The 20,743-nt window shown below is 50.4% G+C and overlaps 1 long non-coding RNA gene across 1 annotated transcript in view; it reads left to right on the top strand.

Annotated features, from left to right (window-relative positions):
* The first annotated feature begins 16,108 nt into the window (after positions 1 to 16,108).
* Positions 16,109 to 20,743, top strand: part of LOC147731754 (uncharacterized) — a 77,431-nt gene continuing 72,796 nt past the window's right edge. Inside the window, exon 1 of the long non-coding RNA XR_015308653.1 lies at positions 16,109 to 16,305. This is a non-coding gene — a long non-coding RNA (uncharacterized LOC147731754). The remainder of the gene's footprint in view (positions 16,306 to 20,743) is intronic.

The raw sequence follows: 20,743 nt of genomic DNA, 5'->3' as shown, positions 1-20,743 counted from the left end.
GTTGGATGTCTTCCAGTCCGGACTTTGCCGGGGCTCTCCGGGGCCTACGCGCCTCTCTGGTAGATGGCTCTTATATTTGACGTCAGCGTTTCTCGCTCGCCAGAGGCTGGCCTCGCGGCACGGCGGCGTCCTGCAGCCGCCATCATGGCTGACTGGGCGCGTACGCAGCTTCCCGCAGCCTCCACAGTTGATGCGGCTGGTTTCTCTGACTCCGCCTCAATCACACTCAGGGGCTGGCACACTGACAAAGCTTCTTGCAGCTCCCCAGGGTTCACCCTGCTGCAGCAGGGCCCACACCTGGTGACTGGCCCCATTGACGCAGCGTCCAACAACATTAGTGGCCAGTCTTAATGGCTTCAAGCATCCTTCACCGGCAGTGACTGACCAGAATCACACATGTAGAAAGACGCGTCAGGGCTAGTGAGCACTATATTGCAATTCCAACAAAAGCTTCCATGCAGCCTCCAATATGAATGGCTGCCCCCACAGGCTAGACTTGTTGCAGCCTCCATGGTCAGTGGCTGGTCTCTCTGATGCCACTTTCGTCACCTCCCAGAGTCAGTGGGTGGCCTCTCTTATATGGGTTCGTGTTGGACTGTGTATTTTTTGCTGGACAGGGCCTCGTTCTTCCACCACAAGATCGCCAACATACACAACAGCTTCGGCGCCCAGACCACGCACCCAACCACTGAACCAACGCCCCGCACCACCACCCTCTGCGCCTGGACCCCCGTCAGCACTGAAGACACCACTCACGTGATGAACACCATCCACTCCGGCTCCCCTGCCGACCCCTGTCCACACCACATATTTAACAAAGCCGACTCCATCATCGCACCCCAACTCCGGAACATCATTAACAACTCTTTCGCATCTGCCACCTTTCCGGAGAGCTGGATGCATGCAAAGATCAGCGCCCCCCTGAAGAAATCCACTGCGGACCCCACGGACCTCGAGAACTTCCGCCCCATCTCGCTCCTCCCGTTCCCCGCTAAAGTCATCGAGAAGACCGTTAACAAACAGCTAACCCCCTTCCTCGAGACCAACGGCTCTCTCGACCCATCGCTGTCCGGATTCCGAGCAAACCACAGCACCGAGACCACCCCCATCGCAGCAACCAACGACATCAGGTCCCTGCTCGACAACGGGGAAACTGCTGCCCTCATCCTCCTCGACCTATCGGCCGCATTCGACACAGTCTGCCACCGCACCCTAACAAACCGCCTCCACCACTCCGGGATCCAAGGAATGGCCCTGGAATGGATCACCTCCTTCCTCTCCGACAGAATTCAGAGAGTCCGCCTCCCTCCCTTCCGCTCAGTGGCCACCAAGATCATCTGCGGCGTACCTCAAGGCTCCTCGCTCAGCCCCACCCTCTTCAACATCTACATGACCCCCCTCGCAGCCATCGCATGCCAACACAACCTAAACATCATCTCCTACGCTGACGACACCCAGCTGATCCTCTCCCTCTCCCTCACCCACGACCCCGCCACCGCCAGAGCCAGCCTCCAGGAAGGAATGAAAGACGTCGCGGAATGGATGAAGCTCAGCCGCCTGAAACTGAACTCAGACAAGATGGAAATCCTCATCCTGGGACCATCCCCCTCTGCCTGGGACGACTCCTGGTGGCCTCCTGCATTGGGAACCGCCCACGAACCACGCACGCAACCTACGTTTCATCCTGGACTCCTCCCTCATGATGACCAAGCAAGTAAACGCCGTCTCCTCATCTTGTTTCAACACCCTGCGCATGTTCCGAAAGATCTTCCGGTGGATCCCCACCGAAACCAGAAAGACGGTCACCCAGGCATTCGTCACCAGCCGACTGGACTACGGGAACGCCCTCTACGCCGGAACCACAGCCAAACTACAGAAAAGACTCCAATGCATACAGAACGCTTCTGCACGACTCATCCTGGACATCCCCCGACACAGCCACATCTCTGTCCACCTGAGAGACCTGCACTGGCTCCCCGTCAGCAAAAGGATCACATTCAGGCTCCTCACCCACGCTCACAAAGCTCTCCATGACATGGGCCCCGAATACCTTAACAACCGCCTTACGTTCTACACACCCACCCGTCAGCTCCGATCCACCAGCCTCACCCTCGCCACCGTCCCACGGATTCGCAGAACCACCACCCGAGAGAGATCCTTCTCTTACCTGGCTGCCAAGACGTGGAACTCCCTCCCCACCCACCTACGACTGACCCAGGACCATCTCTCCTTCAGGAAGCAACTCAAGACCTGGCTCTTCGAGCAGTAGCAGGACCCCCCCCCCCCCCCACCCCCCTCCTCCCAGCGCCTTGAGACCCTTGCGGGCGAGTAGAGCGCTCTATAAACGTGCCTGATTGAGTGACATCCTCTCCTGGGCTGTTCCAGGTGCTACACTGTCCTACATGCAGTTTACTATCTAGCTCTTCCTCATCTGAAAACATTCAGCAGTCCCATACCCAGTTGACCCTTTCTGTCTATCAGGAGCTATGTGTGGCTACTAGGGGGTTCCACTCTTCTGGTGCCCTACAGAATTCCATTCCTCTAATGTGAGAAACTTCCTAAAAGTGTTATAAAATTATTTTATGTTTTGGCTAGACAGCTGTTTCTTCAAGACATGTTGTTGACAATCAGTGAGCTACAGCCCACCCATAGGCTTACGATTTGTTCACTTCAACGTTGCTCTCATATCCTTCGCACTCGTTTATCCATGCCATGCATGGGCCATGCCTCTTTTTTGTGTTTGACCCTCCCCTTAAGCATGAACCAGGTAATTGTGTCCATCCACTGCTCCCATTTTTGGAACAACTTTTTTCTTTGTGTGTAAGCACTCCATATGGGTGCTTGTGTTTTACATGCTTAGTCCTCTACTACCCGCACTCCATTTTGTATTGCTTCTTTCTCCCTCCCACCCATCCCTGTTGCTTCTTTCCTTCTCCCACCCACCCACATCCCTGTTGCTACTTTCCTCGCTTGATTCCTATAGCATAAAAGCAGAGGGTGTGGTGTAACAGCCACAGCAACCAACTTTAGAGCTGGAGAACCAGATGTGCGGCGTCGGATCAACATCCTGTGATTCTGGGCAAATCACCTAATATCACCGTACCTACCAAAAATGAATGTGCCCTTGTGTAAAGTGATTGCTAGTTAAAGAGCTCCAAAACCTTCAAATTGAGTTTGCGCTTTATAAAACTGCAAAAAACTATTTACTTACACTAGGACGCATTAAGTTTTAGGTTTCGGCCAGACAGAGCTATCTGTTCTCCTCCCGTGTTGAGTTCACTGTCCTGCTCCTCCTATTTATTATTTATTTGATTTGTTTATGGTATTTGTAGAATGCAACATTTATCCCGGGGGGGGGGGGGGGGGATAAGACAGTGCTAAATCTCTACCTGTCCTTCTAATTAAGACACTGTGGCATTTAGCGATGATTGAAGCATTAAAATTAATCTTCAAATACATAGGTTTTTAGCTATTTTCTGTTTTTTTGAGGTTTTGAGCTATCTATTAGCCTCCCCTGTTGAGTTCATTGTCCTGTCCAACCTATTTATTATTTATTTGATTTATTTATGGTATTTGTAGATTGCAACATTTATCCCCGGGGCATAACATGCTGCTAAATTGCTACCCGTCCTTCTAACTGAGACACTGTGGCATTTAGTGATGATTGAAGCATTAAAATGAATCTTTAAAAACACAGGTTTTTAGCTTTTTTTCTGAACCTGAAGTAGTTGTTGGTGAGGGGAAGATCCAAGGGCAGTAGATTCCATTAGGCCACTGCCAAGTGGGAAAATGAGCGACCGCCAGATCAGACTTTTTTCTTTCATTTGGATATGGCTAGTGCTAAGTTTAGTGATCTCAGGTTTCCTTTGGTTTATAGTATTCCCCTTTTGCTTATAGAATTGCAGGGTCCAAATTACATGGTGCCTTGTGGGTGTGGCAGAGGAGTTTAAATTTGGCTCTTTTATGCATTGGCATCTAGTGAAGGGTTTCTAGGCAAGCCAATGCCGAGCTACATCTGTCTTTGTTACAGATAAGCTTTGCGGCAGTGTTTTGTATTACCTGGAGTCGTGTGAATAGGTAGTCTGCCATTTCCACAGAAAGTGCATTTCTGTAGTCCAGTCTACTAGATATTAGAGCTTGGAGTATGGTTAACCAGGATCCAGTGGAACGACTTCTTAGGAGCTTAATTATGCCAAAGCATTTGCCACAAGTGGCGTTGACTTGCTCCTGCATGGACAGTGACTCATTGATTAGAACACCAAGAGTTTTTGGCACTTTCTTGGGTTCGGGTGTGGATCCCAAAGAGGCACGCCACCAGGAATCTGGTGGACACTGCAGAAGAGTAAGATCTATGTTTTGTCGGCGTTCGAATTCAAATAGTGAGCTGTCATCAGCTTGCTACTTCAGAGAGACACCTGGTCAGTTTATCTCTGGTTTCGTGATGTCTCTCCCCTATCGAAATGACAAGCTGGGTGTCAACCGAGTAATAGTAGATCTTAAAGCCCCAGTTTCTTACAACTTTCGCGAGGAACGAGAAATGTACATTAAAAAGTGTTGGGCTAAGTGAGGAGGCCAGAAGTACTCCGAATTTGGATGTATAGGGGTGTGATCTGAAGGCTCTTAACTGGATAGACTATGTTCTTTCACTCAAAAAGGAGCCAAACCATTGTTAGGCTTTGGAGTTTAAGTTCAATCTCATGAAGATTGTTTTATCATTACACTTTGGGAAAAGCTATCAAATGCCCGAGAGAGAATGAGTAGTGTCCAGACTGCGGCCTTGTCCTGATCCACTTCCAATCTGATATTATCCAGCACAGCCAGGAGGGTGGATTCTGTGCTGTTTTAGGTTCTTAAGCTCGTCTGTGATGGATCTAGCAGGTTGTTGTTCTCCAGAAATACAGGTAGCTGGCCATTGTCTAATCTTTCCAAACTCTGGGCATAAAGGGGAGTAATGAAATGGGTCGATAATTGGAAACAATGGAGAAATCTATATCCGATTTTTTGACCAATGGTAGTATTAATGCTTGTTTCCAGATGCCCGGGTAATCTGCCTCTGATAAGGAGAGATTGAAGATTTGGGTTATATAAACAAATTAGTATGGGTGTTAGACTAGAGTAAATGAAGTGGGGACAGGGGTCGATTGAGGACCCAGATTAGAGTGCCTGCTTTCGGATTGGGATCCATTTGTTTCCAAGGGAGATCATCTATTGGAGGTTGAGTAAAATGTTGAGTAGATGTTGTCAATTTTATCATTAAGAGAAGTTGCCTATTTCTTCGCAATGGGTTGGTGAGGGAGTAATGGCCTGTAGTGGACAGGGAGGTTGGGCTAGTTCCTTAACTAACTTAAATAGTTCTCTGAAACAGCTGCTGTTTTCTTCTAGTCTTTTAATGAAACAGTACTTATTTGCTCTATTGAGTGCCCTGTGGTAGTTATTTGGTTTGCGTTTATAGATCTTATGGTCTGCCTTACTATTTCAATTCGATAATTACATTACTCCCTTTTTGCGTATCCCAAGATAGCAATAGCAAGCAGAAAGGCCTACCCCAAGGTACGGTAGATGGATTGCAATTCAGATACCGAATAACACAGTATTGTCAAATCTATGACTCTTTTAGACACTCAGCACTTAATTAAAAGGGCAGTATAGAAATAAACCCTCAAAATAACTCTATGACTCACTGACCACACTATGTATGTGATTTGCTTCCTCCGTTGCCCACCTTAACCCCCCAAACAAAGCCCGACTCCCCACGTGCTGCCATTATTGAGGTCCTCTGGCGCACCACACACCATCTTTTGTGGCCCCTGGGGAAATGTTTGAGTACCCATGCTCTAGATGATTTGTTAGTTTGTCAAAAGGGCGCAGTTATCAGGGGAGTTAGAAATGGCATATTTGAGGTTCTCTACATAAGTGGCAAGGGGTGTCCATTGGTCGAGCACTGGTGAGGTGAAGTAATTTGAATGCAAGTCGATGTTTATTTTACTCCAGGGTCTTTTAGCAGTGAAGGATTGGCCGAAAGGGAATTATTTGAGCAAAAAGTAGTTCGAGAGGAGAGAGAAAGTAACTAGAGAATGATCCGTCCATGGTAATGGATTGATTCAAGGATTTTGGTGGTTTTGAGATTTGAGAATAGTAGGTTGAGCAGAACCAGTGATCCATTGTTCGAGGAGGTGAATTTGCATATCGTTCTCCAGTTGTTTACAAAGAGGGTCTTCCATATTTTCGAAGTATAGATTGAAGCCTCAATAACTAAACACCAATCGTGTTTTAGGTGTAGTGGTGATAGCCATTAGAGGAGATTGGCAGGCAGTTTGGGGTTATATCCTGCCATACGAAATAGCGCTATGATGTGGCCTCAGCTGGCTGTGTCATAGCGTTTTTATCCATGACATTCGGCCATGCTGAAAGCAAATATGCTGCTATACAGCATGGCTAAAATACATTCACATTGACAATAGCTGAGGCCTTGCTGAGACCAATTGGCTTTGCCAATTCTTGTTTTAGTGGGAGGTTATGTAGGTGAGTCCCCAATTACTTAACCAAACTAAATATTAACTAGTATGTGTCAGGCTGCATGCTGTGACACTTTACATGGCCATCTATGTTATGTTATGTTATATTTTATTTCTATAGCGCACGGCTACTCAGTAAGAGTGTCCCGGCGCTTTATTTAGGCAGCTCAGTGTGAAAAACATAACACCATAAGACAGAGACAGATAAGGGAAAGAAAGACGTACTAAAGGTTAAAAAGCCAGGTCTTGAGGCTCTTCCTAAACAGGAGCAGATTAGGTGTGCGCCGCAAGGCCAGAGGAAAGGTGTTCCACAACTGAGGGGCCCAAAACCAAAGGAGCGACCCCCGGTACGGGCCTTCCTCACTCGGGGGACCACGGCCAAGAACAGAGATTCCGACGAAGAGATCGAACCGGGCGATAAAAGACGAGCCTGCGCTGTAAGTACCTTGCTCCCGAGCCAGAAAGCGCTTTGTGAGCCAGGGTCAACGCTTTAAACATAATCCGCTTCCGGATGGACAGCCAGTGAAGCGACTGCACCAACCCGGATACTTTCGCTCGCCTATGGAGGCTGAAGATGGCGCGAGCCGCAGAGTTCTGCACAACCTGCAGCCGCTGAACAAGATAGTCCGGAAGCCCTAAATATAGGACGTTGGCATAGTCCAGTCTGGAGCCTATTAAGGCTTGCACAGTATTCTTTCTATGCTCTTCTGTAAGCAAAGGTAAGAACTTCCGGAGCATCTATGGCTTGGGTCCCTGCATCGTTCATGTAAAACCTTAAAGATACTTACAGAGAAGGACCCTGGGCTTAATTTGTAAAATAAGCCAATAATTAAATAAACAAGTTTACTGGCCCACAGCTTTTCTGAGAAGCCCATTGAGGCACTAATTAAATGCTGAAAAGCAGTTTTGCCAAACACCTCCTTCCTTCTCCTTTTTCTGCCTCTCTCTCACTTGCTCTGGGTCAAAGTCTGATGATGTAAAATAAGTCATGTCCCTAAAAATGCATGACGGTGCTCACCACTTGCAAGCACTGGAGCAAATTAATAACTGTTCTTTGCTCTAAACTGTAACTCTAGCAGACCGTGTCACCTTGTAAGACGCCATGCATAAGTGGATCCCCCTTCTCTGTACATGCAGCCAAATTATGGAACTCTCTTAGGGCGAAGATAAGAAACATACAAACCTGGAACTCAGGACTACACAAAAGATCTGGCACTTCCAACCAATCTCCTCCTCAAGGAGGATATGTATGGCACAGGGTTCAATATCATACCGACCCAAGACCAGAACTCCATCTTCCACACAAGAATGGCATACACAGCCACATGTGTAGCTGTCTCTCACTCCTCTTCGCTACATTCCATGGATAAAAACATCAACAGGCTCACAACAAGAGGAGAGAAAGCTGCTGCTCATAACGCACAACCTTAAAAGGCGTCTTATCAAGACACACATGAAACTCTCAACTTTCCAGGCTTGTATTTTCCATTTGCTTTTTGTAGCCTGGGCAAGACCGAGGCTTGTTTCTCCGGTCCGGCCGTTGGTAGACTCTGCCTCCTGTTGACTCTTCAGTAGACTGGGCCTGAGTTAAGGGATTGGGCCTCCAGTGAAGCCTTTGATACACTGGGTCCAAGTTAAGATCTTTTCTCTTCTTTTGAACCTTCAGTAGACTGGGTCCAAGGTAAGGGCTTATGTCTCCAGTCTTCGGTAGACTGGGTCCAAGTTAAGGGCTTGTGTCTCCAGTCTTCAGTAGACTGGGACCAAGTTAAGGGCTAGTGTCTCCAGTCTTCAGTAAACTGGAACCAAGTTAAGGGCTTGTGTCTCCAGTCTTCGGTAGACTGGGACCAAGTTAAGGGCTTGTGTCTCCAGTCTTCGGTAGACTGGGTCCAAGTTAAGGGCTTGTGTCTCCAGTCTTCGGTAGACTGGGACCAAGTTAAGGGCTTGTGTCTCCAGTCTTCGGTAGACTGGGACCAAGTTAAGGGCTTGTGTCTCCAGTCTTCTGTAGACTGGGTCCAAGTTAAGGGCTTGTGTCTCCAGTCTTCGGTAGACCGGGACCAAGTTACATTATAGTCAAAGTCCATGACTCTTGGCCATTGTTTAACACTTCTATTTTTAGCTTTGGTCTCTGCCATAAACCCTCTCTCCCTTGAAAGGGGTCTCTTGATATATTTATGTAGCCTCTACCTCATTCCCTCTCTCGGGCTGTACAGATGTCTCCAGAAATCTCTCAGTATTCCCTCTTCCCCTTAGCACACATTTCTTAAACTCTCTTCACGCTTATATCATTGTCTGCAGTCTGTGCCCTGCCCCTGAATCTTTACAGCTAGTCCAAGTTAACTCTGCCCCTCCTCACATTCACCTGTTGCCTCGTCGCCCTACACACCTCCATTTTTGTCAGCAGTCTCTTCTTCATCTTCTTTCTCAGTCTCATTTTGGCTTTAAGCAACCTTTGACTCCACCTCAAGTTCCTTGTTTCCGCCACTCGGCCTTGTCTCGTCAGGCTCTTTTTGCACAGCCACATTTCTATCTGCAGTATCTGTTCTACCCCGTCTCTACAGATGTCTTTCGATGTCTGGTCCCCCTTTACCCATCAGCTGGGCTATAAAACTGATCCATCAGGGGGACCCCATTCAGCCCAAGACCAATATTTAGCTGTGAGATATGGGATACTCAGGGGCTCTTCGTCATATACTGCAGGGGGCATCCTTTTACTTTACACCACTGCCCCCCCTCCAACTTGTCTCCAATCGCTGCTGTTATGTTGGGAGCTGGATGGTCCCAACATGTGTGTGACAGGAGGGGTGTTTTCAGTAAACCCCTTGCACGGACACAGTCATGATTTCGGCTGTCATGACCAGGGGGTCTTGTAATAAAAGGGGCGAGGCCCGGACCTCGTGGTCTCTTTAGCACTACGCTGGTGTCCAGTGTGTGCATTAATTACTGATGGGGCCCTGGGAACACGCTATGATATAAGGCCTTGAGATTGGCCTGCGGTATTCATTCGCAATACAACAATTGGCGATGAGGGGAGTGCCCAGAACCCCTGTGGTCGCTATGCCTGCTGCTCAGCTTACACCTATCACTTGCCAGGTCTCATTTAGCTGCTGTCTCGCCGGTCTGGCTGCGCTGCCTACAGGAGCACTGTGTGGCTCCCCGCTGTCTCCTAGAGGCTTTTTTCTCCATCGAAGAGCCTCCGTGTTTGCTGTGGGTCCCTGTCTGGCCGAACTCCATGGTGGCAGTGGCCTTGACCTCCAGTGCCTGGCCCTGGAGGTGCTGAGATCATGTTTGCTGGTAGAGAGGCCGTGCATGGGGCATTTCCATATTGTTTACAGCCCCGTCTTTGTGCTCCCGGCTGCCTCGAGACTGCTGCGCCTGTGGGATGAGGCCAAGAAACTTCCGCCTGGCCCAGTCACACGCAGCTGGTGGCCCGCCCTGTTCAGCCAGCCCTAGGGGAGCTGTTATTGCACCAGCTTCTGTAGGCTGTGGGCACTCTGGAGGATATTTGCTGTGTTTTGAGGTCTGTGATAAGGCCTACACACAGAAGTATGCCCAGTGTTGCTTCTGCTTCAGCCTGCGCATAATTTGGTTGCACTGCCCTACGTCCAGGCCCTGGAACAGCATGACCGTCTGGCGTTGATCTGGACTTTATTTACGCCAGCCCTCACACACTGCAGTCTGCTCTACACTGGAAGGAGTGGCCCTGTGTGCTCTGCCCCTGTTTCCTTTGTAGCCCAAGTCGCCAGTCTCCCCTGCCTGTAGGACTTGTTCCAGTGCTGTGCCTACCTCCCTCCTGGATTTCTATCTCCAGTACAGTCAGTGAGTGGCACGAGGGTCTCCATGGCGTCTGTCCCGGCCATTGATCTGCTTGTGGTTGACGGACCACCTTTCTCGCAGGCAGTGAAATGGATGGTGTGGCTGGAATATTTGGAAACTTACTTTGCTGCTGTGGTGTAGGACAATGACAAAAGAGACCCCATGCTCCCAGATTTGTGGAACACTGCCATCCACAAGATTGCAAAAGACAGTGGTGGACGCTTTCACGTACAATACCCTGAAACAAGTTCTAACAGCCTACTTTGGGCTCCTTGCAAATCCTGATTATGAGTGGTTTCTCTTATGTCAGTCCAGGCAACAGCTGGAGGAATCTGTTGTTAAGTTTTATGCCTGGTTAAAAGACTTGGTTAACACATACACACTGCTGGATGCTGATGACGAGATCAGGGCTGTGTTGATTCAGGGCTGTTCTTCTGCCAAAGTAAGGGAGAACATCCTCCAAGTTCCCGTAATATCCATGGCTAATATGCTCACCACAGTCAGCTCTAAAGAACTCTCCAAAGCGTGGCTGCGCACATGTAGCCAGCCCTCCAACAACCCATCAAATCTGAACCAGTAAACTTGATTGCAAAAACTGGTGCAGATATGAAGAAGGCTTGTCTCAAGTCAGCTGCAATTCTCAAGGTGTGCCACCGGTGTGTAGGTCACTACCTGCATTAGGGTGACTGTCCAGTGCAAGGAAAAAGGTGTTCCTCATGTAGTAAGCTCAATCATTTTGCCAAGATATGTCGTTCCACCAAATCTCAGAGGGAGCAGAAGACCAAATCAGTGAATGCCAAGGATACCCCAGCGATGCAAGAAGATGAGGGGGACAAGGACGAGCATGGATTAGATGGCGCAGTGCCTGTCCTACATGCCATGCAACCTGAGGAGCGCAATAAACGACACACACCATGATGCGTGGTTACCATTGCTGGTCACCAAATCCCAGCTCTGATCGACATGGGTGCCTCCATCAATAGCCTAGCACAGACAGTACTCCAGATTCTCCCCAAGCAAACTGTTCTACGACCAAGGTCAACTCAGGTATATGCTTTTAGCTCAGCATCGCCCCTCCCACTGGCGGGCATCTTCGAAACGGATGTTACCCATGGGAATCAAAAAACACAAGTCAAAGTGTGTCACAAAAGCAGGAATTGGGATGCTGATCAGTTGCAAGACAGGAAAGTGCCTCCAGCTAGTGTTGTTTGCATTTAGTGTACACTAATTGAATGTTTATACCCTGCTGGCTGAGTTTGGACTGTTGTTTGAAGCCATTGGGTCTCTAAAGGGCCGTATGATACACCTCCACATTGATCATTATATCCAACTAGTAGCCCTGTGGCATCAACGGGTGGAATTTCACCTACACCCTAAGGTTGAAGAAGAACTGCAAAAACTGGAACAAGCTGACATTAACAAGAAAGTCGACAGCCCAACTGCCTGGGTATCCCCCACAGTAGTGGTCGGAAACTCAAGCATCCCAGGGAAGGTTAGAATTTGCGTCAACATGCTCCTGCCCAACATGGTGATTTGGCGCGAGAGACATTTGACACCCACAGTAGATGATAACTTGGCCGAAGTCACGGGCTCGAAGTTATTCTCAAACATGGACTTATAGGTCGAATATCATTAACGGATGCTAGTGCCCAAATCCACAGTAAGCACTACCTTTTCCACTCATGTGGGTTTGAGGAGATACAAGCACCTCAGCTTTGGAGTATCCGGTGCTGCTGAAGTATTTCAGGATACCATCTGGGGGGTGCTGGCAGGACTTCCAGGTGTCATTAATGTCAACAATTAAATGTTGGTACATACCCCTCCCTCGAAGAACACGTTGACAGGTTCAGGACAACGTTTTGCTGACTGTCATATAATTGGCACACCCTCCATCAGGAGAAATGTGTATTCCTTCAGCGAGAGATCTGATTATTTGGAAATCGTTTTCTGAGCATGGAGTCATGCCAGATCCTGCAAAGGTCAAGGTCAAGGACATCCAGTCAGCCCCTGCTCCCACCAGTCTCACAGGGGTATGCAGTTTTCTAGGGATGGTGACATACTGTAGTTGGTTTATTCAGAACGTAACCACCCTCACTAGCCCGCTCCAAGAGTGACAAAGACGAATGCAGTACTAACATGGGAGCCCTATCAGGGTGAGGCATTTCAAGTGACTAAACAGGCCCTCTTGGAACACACCACATTAGTCTATTTCGTCCCTTGCCACAACATGGAGCGCTCTGTCAATGCTAGCTCTACGGGCCTGGGGGCAGCACTGTTGCAAAAGCAGGACAATGATGAATGGGCTCCCATAGCATATGTTAGTCGTGCCTTGACAGACACAGAGGAACAATACTCTCACATTGAGAAGAAAGCCACAGCCATCCATTGGGGATGTAGACATTTTCATATATATCTGTATGGTCACCCATATGCAGTACATACGGACCACAAACCACTTCTTCCTCTTTTTGCTGGCTCCTCCTCCAACCCCCCTCCGAGAATCGAGAAACAGATTCTCAAGTGGCAGGAGTACCGTTTCTCCATGGAATATCGGCCGGGGACACAAAGTCCTGCAGACTATCTCTCTAGATATGTGAGGCCGGCCACAATCTGTGAGGAATCTGAGGCTGTGAAAGTTGTTAAGTTTGTCATAGAAAGGATTCGTCATTCACCAATATCACTGGATGAGATTGTGGATGCCACGAGAGCCGACGCCAACAAAAGTCTCCAGGTGGCTCAGTCGGCTGTGGCCACTGGTAACTGGAAGATGCTGACATAAAACGTGTCCCACCAGACTGCTGAGGCACAACAGACAATATTGTCGCTACACCATGTCTTTCATGAGTTGGTGGTGTCTCCAGAAGGCTGTTTGTTTAAAGGACCCTGGTTGGTGATATATGGGCAGTTGCAACAGCAAGTGGTGGACCAAGCCCAAAGGGCTCTCTAAGGGGTGGTCAAAACGAAAGCCTTACTCATGTGCAAGGTTTGGTTCCCTGGACTTGATGAAAGGTTTGAGTCAACCTGCGCTACTGCCTGATCTCAGGCTACTGGTCTAGCTGATCCACCTGCTCATCTTCTCACTGAAGACATTACCCCTCTTCCATGGCACAGAGCTAGTGTTGATCTTGGAAGCTTGCCTGATGGCTGACACATGCTGGTCATAATTGATGAGTTTCCAGGGTATCCTGGGGTTGAGATCCTTGAATCCACGAATACTAGTCAGACATTACCCCTTTTGGAGAATTTCATTGCTACCCATGGGTTGTTGAGTAAACTCTGAACTTACAATGGGACCCTGTTATCCAGCCAAGAATTTGTGGAGTATCTGAAGTCCAGAGGTATAGTTCACCGAAGGATCACTCCTAGACGACCTCAGGCTAATGGAGAGGCTGAACGCTTCATACGCCTGCTAAACAAAGTCATACAGATTGTGCTAGGTGATGGACAGATTATAGAATGTGCCCTGTATACCTACGAGGTGTACAGGCTTACGCCGCATGCCATGACAAGAGTGAGCCCCAGTACTCTGTGTATGAATAGGATGGTGGGTGACACAATTCCTCACCTTGTGGAGCTGTCGGCGGCCACAGATGGTGTGGCAGAAACCTTGCGCCAGCATAAAGTCCAGAATGACAAGATATCCGTAAAGCAGAGGGTCTGGCCAAAACATATGCATGTTGGTGATCTGATACTTTTCTGGGATTGACATCCGGGAAGCTTTTGGCTCCCGTTTGAGGTTGATCCATGGCGGGTCAGTGCCAGTGCTATTCATGGAGCAATGATCATAGATAAAAATGGCGATGACACTGTCACCAGGAATGTAGGTTTCTTCAAAGAGTACCTGCCACAAGGCTAGATGAGGGACATCGATCATCTGTCTTTCCATGAGGAGGATACTGGAGTTGGCGAACTCACTCTGCTGGGTCCCATGGGAGGTCCTACTGATAAGGGTGGCTCCTCCATGTGGGCGGAGGAGCATTGCCCATTGCTTTCTCGCAGTGGGAGAAGCAGAAACATAAAATGGTATTATAAATACCATTTTATGTTTCTTCTTCTCACACTGCGAGAATGCAGAAAAAGGGTTTGTTTGGGGGCAGGCGGTCCTGCTCGAGGGCAGGGGAGGAGTGGCTAGCCCAATGTTGCGGCCCTGACTGTTTGGTCGGCCCTCTGGAGCCAACCAAACCAGTCATGCGCACTCTCCATTTTCTCCATGTAAGCTGCATGCAGCCTCCATGGAGAAAATGGCCTCCCCATAGACACCTGTGCGGTTGTCGGCCCAGCCAAACACAATGTTGACATTGCAGCATTGTGATTGGCTTAAGGGAAGGAGGCTGCCTGCTTCCTGTTCCTGAGGCAGGAAAGCAGGAACCGGAGCCGGGCCTTGGAAAACGCCGGACCTGGGAAAGGTATGTTTTTTTATTATTATTTAACCCCCCTCCCCGCGCGACCACTTGCCCGTACTCCCCTCCCCCAGCGAACGCCCTTCCACCCACGAACACCCTCCCTCCCGTGAGCCATTTCAGTCGCGACTGCCTACCGAAACTTCCACTGGACGTTCATCCGAGGTAGACGCTTGAGATCTGGTTCCCAGATTTCCAGATCCCATGGAGTTGACACTGTAGGCGACTTAGAGGAAGGTGCCTCTGGAGGAGTCTCTCTGGTGGGAATAGAGGGTCGAGGACAGTCCGATGGCTCGCCATAAGGGGATGGCTAGATATCATCTCAGACCACGTCCAGTTGGCTTCACAAGAGTCAAAGATTTTGTGGTAAATTGATCCTGTCAAGCAAGTGACCAGCACCGAGAGATGACCACGGACCAAAAGACTGCCTGCAGTTATTAACAGGAATTGTGTTTTTGTGTATTGATGATTTTCTATTTTGTTGTATTTTCGTTCCAGGTTTGTTTAGTTGTGTGCACAGTTTTGTTCTCTCAGGGTTAACTAGGAATGTGATGTTGGGAGCTGGGTGGTCTCAATATGTGTGTGCGGGAGGGGTGTTTCAGTAAACCCCTTGCAAAGACACATTCATGGTGACGGCTGTCACGTGCTGGGGGTCTTGCAATAAAGAGGCGAGGCCCTGACCCCTCTGTGCATTCATTCCTGGTGGGGCCCTGGGAACACGCTAGGATATAAGGCCTAAGAATCGGCCTGTGGTTTGCATACGCAATACAACATCTGGAACCCCTGTTTATATTCGATGTTTCTTCCTCGCGTCCCTTCCCTCTATAGATGTCTCGTGCTGTGCCTCTGCCTGCCCCCCAAACCCCCTCTGCAGCCCCCCGCCTCTCCAGTTTCTCTCATCTCTTCGCACCTCTATTTTTGTCTGTAGTCTCGCCCCCTCTCCCAGCCTCTCCTGCTTGTGTGCGAAAACACGTGGCACAGTGTTGACGGAGTAATGCTTTTCTCCTTCCACGAGTCAGTGGTGACTGCGACACTCTGAAACGGCAGGGCGTGGCGAGGAGCCAGGGTTGTGCCAGGATCTAAGAGTGTGCCAGGTCCGAAGAGTCAAGCCCAGGCCGGAGTAGTCGGGGTGGGGCCGAAATGGGGGAGCAAGAGCGGAACGAGGAGCCGTTCGTGTTTTTTACAGCATGTGTCAGGATTGGTGTGAAAGGGCTGTGCCAGAGCGAGGCTGCGACGCTTCCCCGGGCCGTGACGAGGACCGAGGGTCGATGCAGCGCCCGCGAGGTACCAGCTGGGAGCAGGAGGAGGCGCGTGGGCTGAGCGGCAGCCTGGGTCCAAGGGCCGTGCCAGGGCCGAGGGGGCAGTGCTGATATTCTGGGTGCGCGCCAGGGAGGATGAGTCAGGGCTCAGGCTGAGAAGCAGGAGCCAGAGCTGATGCCTCACGCACCCCGCGCCGACATAGCCCAGGGGCTAGGCTTGTCTCGAATAAGGAGCTATGGTTGTGCTAGGTTTGAGGTGCCAGGGCTGAGCGGCGAGGGCCAGTGGCAGATGGATGGCGATGATGAACATTGAAAGTGGTAAGCAGCAATCTGATTTCTGGAATTGCTCCTTAGGGATACATCCCGGCAATTGTCAGTCCGAGGCACTTGTTTTCTCCATTCTTTGCTTTCAGCTGTTTTACTGATGTTATGCTATTAAAGATGGCTACAGCGGTCGACCTCGAAGCTGGAGAACCGGGTTCGAGTCTCGGCAGGGTCGCTCAACATCCTGTGACTCTGGGCAAATCACTTAATCTCCCCTTGCCTAACAAAATGAATGTGTCCTTGTGTAACACAACAGGAGCTCAGGTAAAGCGTTCTGATACCTTCGGGTCGAGTTTGCGCAATATAAAACTACCGAGAAAAAAAAGTATAACTTTTGAAATACATATCAAGGTTGGAGACGGATCTTTAGTCCTTGTGCAAACGATTGTCCACCCCTTAGCCACCTCCTGTGAGTAAGCCTCACTGCTCGACCACAGCTACCACTGCAGAGCCATGGAAACTAGGAGAGTGGTTGCTGAACTTTGGGCCAGTGCCACATGGCCAACACTGGAGACATATGCCTTAGGGTGCCACCACAAATGGCAACAGGAAGGTGCCACATTTCAACACACTGCCTCAAATAAGTCCTTGCTGCTTGAGGACAAGGAGTGCAGACCAGCCTTTGCACTAGAGCTGTCTGCAAGCAATCAACACTAAGGAGCAGATTTATCAAACTTTCATGCAGGACAGCAAGCCACCTTGCTACGCTGCACTCCTCTGCGTGACAGGAAAAGGGAAGGAATGCACTGTACTTAACACTTTATGGTGCATTCATGTCCTTTGCTTTCGCTGGCACTCAAACTACGGCCTAGCACCAATGCAGACACGCTTTTGCCATGTTGCAAGGGTGCCTGCGTTGCAGATTGGATTGTTTTTGTGCAGGAAGGTCTACCTTCCTGCACAAAAACAATCTATCATCAGAGGCATTTTCCTCTTTCTATGCAAACAAAGAATGAGGAAAATATGAGGAGAAATAAAGATATTTCCCAGCGTTATGCCTCCCCTGCAGAGGCTTAGCATTTTGACACATTCCCAGATCTACCAGAAATGGTAAATCTGGGAATGCGCCAAAATCCATGGGTGGATGCGTGGGAACACCCACGCTCCAGCCATGGCCTGCCGCAGAGTACAGAAACACAGTGATTTGCGCAGCTTAGCGTTACTCTAGATTTATCAAGCCGCGCAGGTTCACGCATGGTGGCCTTGCGTGACCTGATAAGTTTTACTTAGTAGTTGTGCTGTCCTTGCACCCCATTGCGTGGTGCACGGACAACGCAACTGAATGGTAAATATGCCCCTAGGTCAGTGAGACAGTGAAGAGAAGATAGACACAGCACTGATAAAATACAGCCTTGTGTTCCTCACCTGCCCCAGCCTCTGGAGTCAAAGACTAATCATGTGAAAGAAATGTGACGGTAAAATGTTACATACATTTTCCAATCATGATACATAGACAGCAGAGCTCTTCCTTAGGATACACAGATTTCACAGTCTCAGACAAGAGAGCTACAGCGCATGTTACAGAAACCTTATGGCTACACCTAAAATATAATGCCTAAAAAATTCTACTGAAAACACAATTCTGAAATATACATACCTAAAAGCAAGATTACTATTATTATGACTGACATTCTGGCAAGTCTTATAAAATAATAATAAATGAGCAAATTCTAAACATAAACTTTATGTTTACCCTATACACTGAAGCCAAGTTTAATGCTAATTTAAGCCTACCACTAGTGCTATAAAAGAACAAATGCTGGGGTTCACATTTTTTCTCAGAAGCCTTCTGGCACTGCTATCAAATGTCGGGGTTGCCGAATAACAAGGCTGTCTGGACTTTATTTAATCTACTGCCTTTTGTAATAAAAACAATACTCTACCTGCCTCTTTATCTCACGCTTGTGTGGTCCTTTTCATCTCTGCTTTTTAGGTCTCGCACCTGCGATACAGTGCGAAAGCCCTGTCATAGCGAGACCTATTGCTGTCGGCTCTGCTTACAAGGAGCCAAAAGGGAGACAAGAGATGGGCACGCGCAGCATGCCGGAATCGGATCAGGTCGCGAGTGTGAACACGCGTTCCGATTCCGGCATGCTGTTCACCTACACACAGACGCACGCACGCACACACACACACACACACAGGCACACACGCACACACACATCCCCCCCTCTCTGCCCCCCTTTTCCCCCCCCACTCACCGGGCTCTTTCCGCGTGTCCCTCTCCCTCCGCAGCGGGTCAGTCTCGGCAGCAGGCTCTAATTCAGACTCGGAGCTCGGCGTGTCTTCTCCGGCGATCCTCAGCTTGCGCCGGGACAGCCGATGTGCACGCTCATGGCGACAGCGTCTCGTGCGCTCCCACCGCGTTTTGAGTTTCGCGCCCGGCGATCCTCAGCTTGCACCGGGGCAGCCGATGTGCACGCTCACGGCGACGGCGTCTCGCGCGCTCCCACCGCGCTTTCAGTTTCGCGTGCTGAGACAATGCCCCTGCTGAACTCCCAACGACTCCGTGGGCATAATATTTTATAGTACCTGGAGGGAAGGGGGCCGCACTGGGTGCCTCGAGCGGTCCTGATAATGTTCCTCTCACAGCCAAGCACACTGGAAACACGAGAGTTTCAGAGGTGTCAGCGATGGGCCATTGCTTGTTTACAAGGCGGCAGGGAGAGAGGGGCTGCAGATCAGAAGGCGTGCTTCCAAAACACATACTTTAATCTTTGGGAAATTCCGACGGAGAATGTAAACACCTGGAGTGACGAGGCACTACGGCAGCAGGGAAATAAGTCCTGGGTGATTAATGGTCAGTCAGCGTCTGCTACCGCCCATTAATACAGCGCGAACTCGAACCGAAGGTATTGGCGCGCACAACATAAGCATCAGTTACGTGGGGGGGCGTGGCTTGGGCGCCGATGGCGATGGTCGCCTGAGAGCTCGGCTCCGGGACTGAGCCCGGGTTTATCCTGTAAATCGGAGGCTGCGGGGCACCCCAGACCCCGCATTCTGCTGAGCGGACCGGCGACGACCTGCCCAGGCCCCTGATGGAGCTCGGATGAGGGTTGCTCCGGAGTAAAACCGAAGTTTGCGGAGTCGCGGAGTGCGACCCAACATGGCGCCCGGAGTTCTTTGTCCCACTGGACGGACCCAACGACTTGGAGGAGCGTCGCAGGCAGTGCCTTGCGCCCGACTTCGCCATCCCCGGCTGCTCTGTGCACTGGCTGTCTATTGGATCGGACTTCCCACAACGAGTTTGCACTCGGTTGGGTGGCCGGGTGGATGCCCACGTTATAGGGGACCCCGGGAGCGGACGCCTTGTGACCCAGGCGGTGGCCCGTCCCGCGACTCCGCACCTAGCTACGTCTTCCCGGCCGGTCCACTTCCATGGGAGGAGCGACACTTTGGCGCCACACGTCGTCCGGTGGAGTTGGTGACCCTCACCCCGGATCTCTAGCGGGTGAGCGGGCCTGCCCGGCTCGACGACGGTTGTCTCCGCCCCCTCATCGGTGCCCTCGGACCCCGTGGCGGTGGCGTGAGCCGAAGCGGAGAAGTCTCCATAGGCCCTGGAGAAGGAGGTCTCCCACACTCGATTTGAGGATCAGTAACCGGGTGGGTCGTGGTCGACATCTACACCCGGAGACGCCTACTCCGGGACTTTCACGGAGTGCCCCCGGCGACATGGGGAAACCTAGAGGAGCCAAGGGGCCTACCCCGACCGCCTCGGACTCGGAAGCCCAGGACAAAGAAGAGCATGGGGACCCAAAGAGTTCTGGTGGCGCGTCGATGCAACAGCAGTTCGACCGCGTCCTAGAGGCGATAACGACCACGAGATCGGCCCTCCAACAGGACATTGCCCAGGTGGCGGCGAGCCTTGGCCTCCTCAGAGCGGACCATGGCAAACTTTCGGACCGGGTCAAGGAAGTGGAGAGCTCGGTGAAAACCTTGGAGCCGGCGCAGCGAACCTTGGCTGCGACGATGAAGGATGCCCTGTCCCGAATTGCGACCCTGGAGCAGAGGGCGGAGGATGCGGAAGGCCGCAACAGGAGGAACAACATTCGTGTAGTGGGCCTCCCGGAAAAGATCGAGGATGGCGACATGGTGACGTACTTGGAGACCTGGCTCCGTGACACGGTGGCCCCGGAGGGGCTATCCTCCTTCTACACTCTGGAGCGTGCCCACAGAGTCCCGGCACGGCCACCACAACAGGGACGCACCCCGAGGCCGGTGGTGGCGCGCTTATTGCACTTTCGGGACAGGGACTTAATCCTCAACGCCGCCAGACATAATGGTCCATTCAAAGTGGCGAACAGTCAGGTGAACATCTTTCCGGATTACACCTACGAGACTCAACGCAAGCGTTTCTCCTTCCTGGCGGTCAAGCGCGAGCTCAGGAGCGAGGGCATCCAGTACTCGCTCCTCTACCCTGCAAGGCTCCGTA

The sequence above is a fragment of the Lissotriton vulgaris genome, chromosome 2_1, assembly GCF_964263255.1.
Source record: "Lissotriton vulgaris chromosome 2_1, aLisVul1.2, whole genome shotgun sequence".
Taxonomy (NCBI): domain Eukaryota; kingdom Metazoa; phylum Chordata; class Amphibia; order Caudata; family Salamandridae; genus Lissotriton; species Lissotriton vulgaris.
This window is presented reverse-complemented; position numbering and strand designations above follow the sequence as displayed.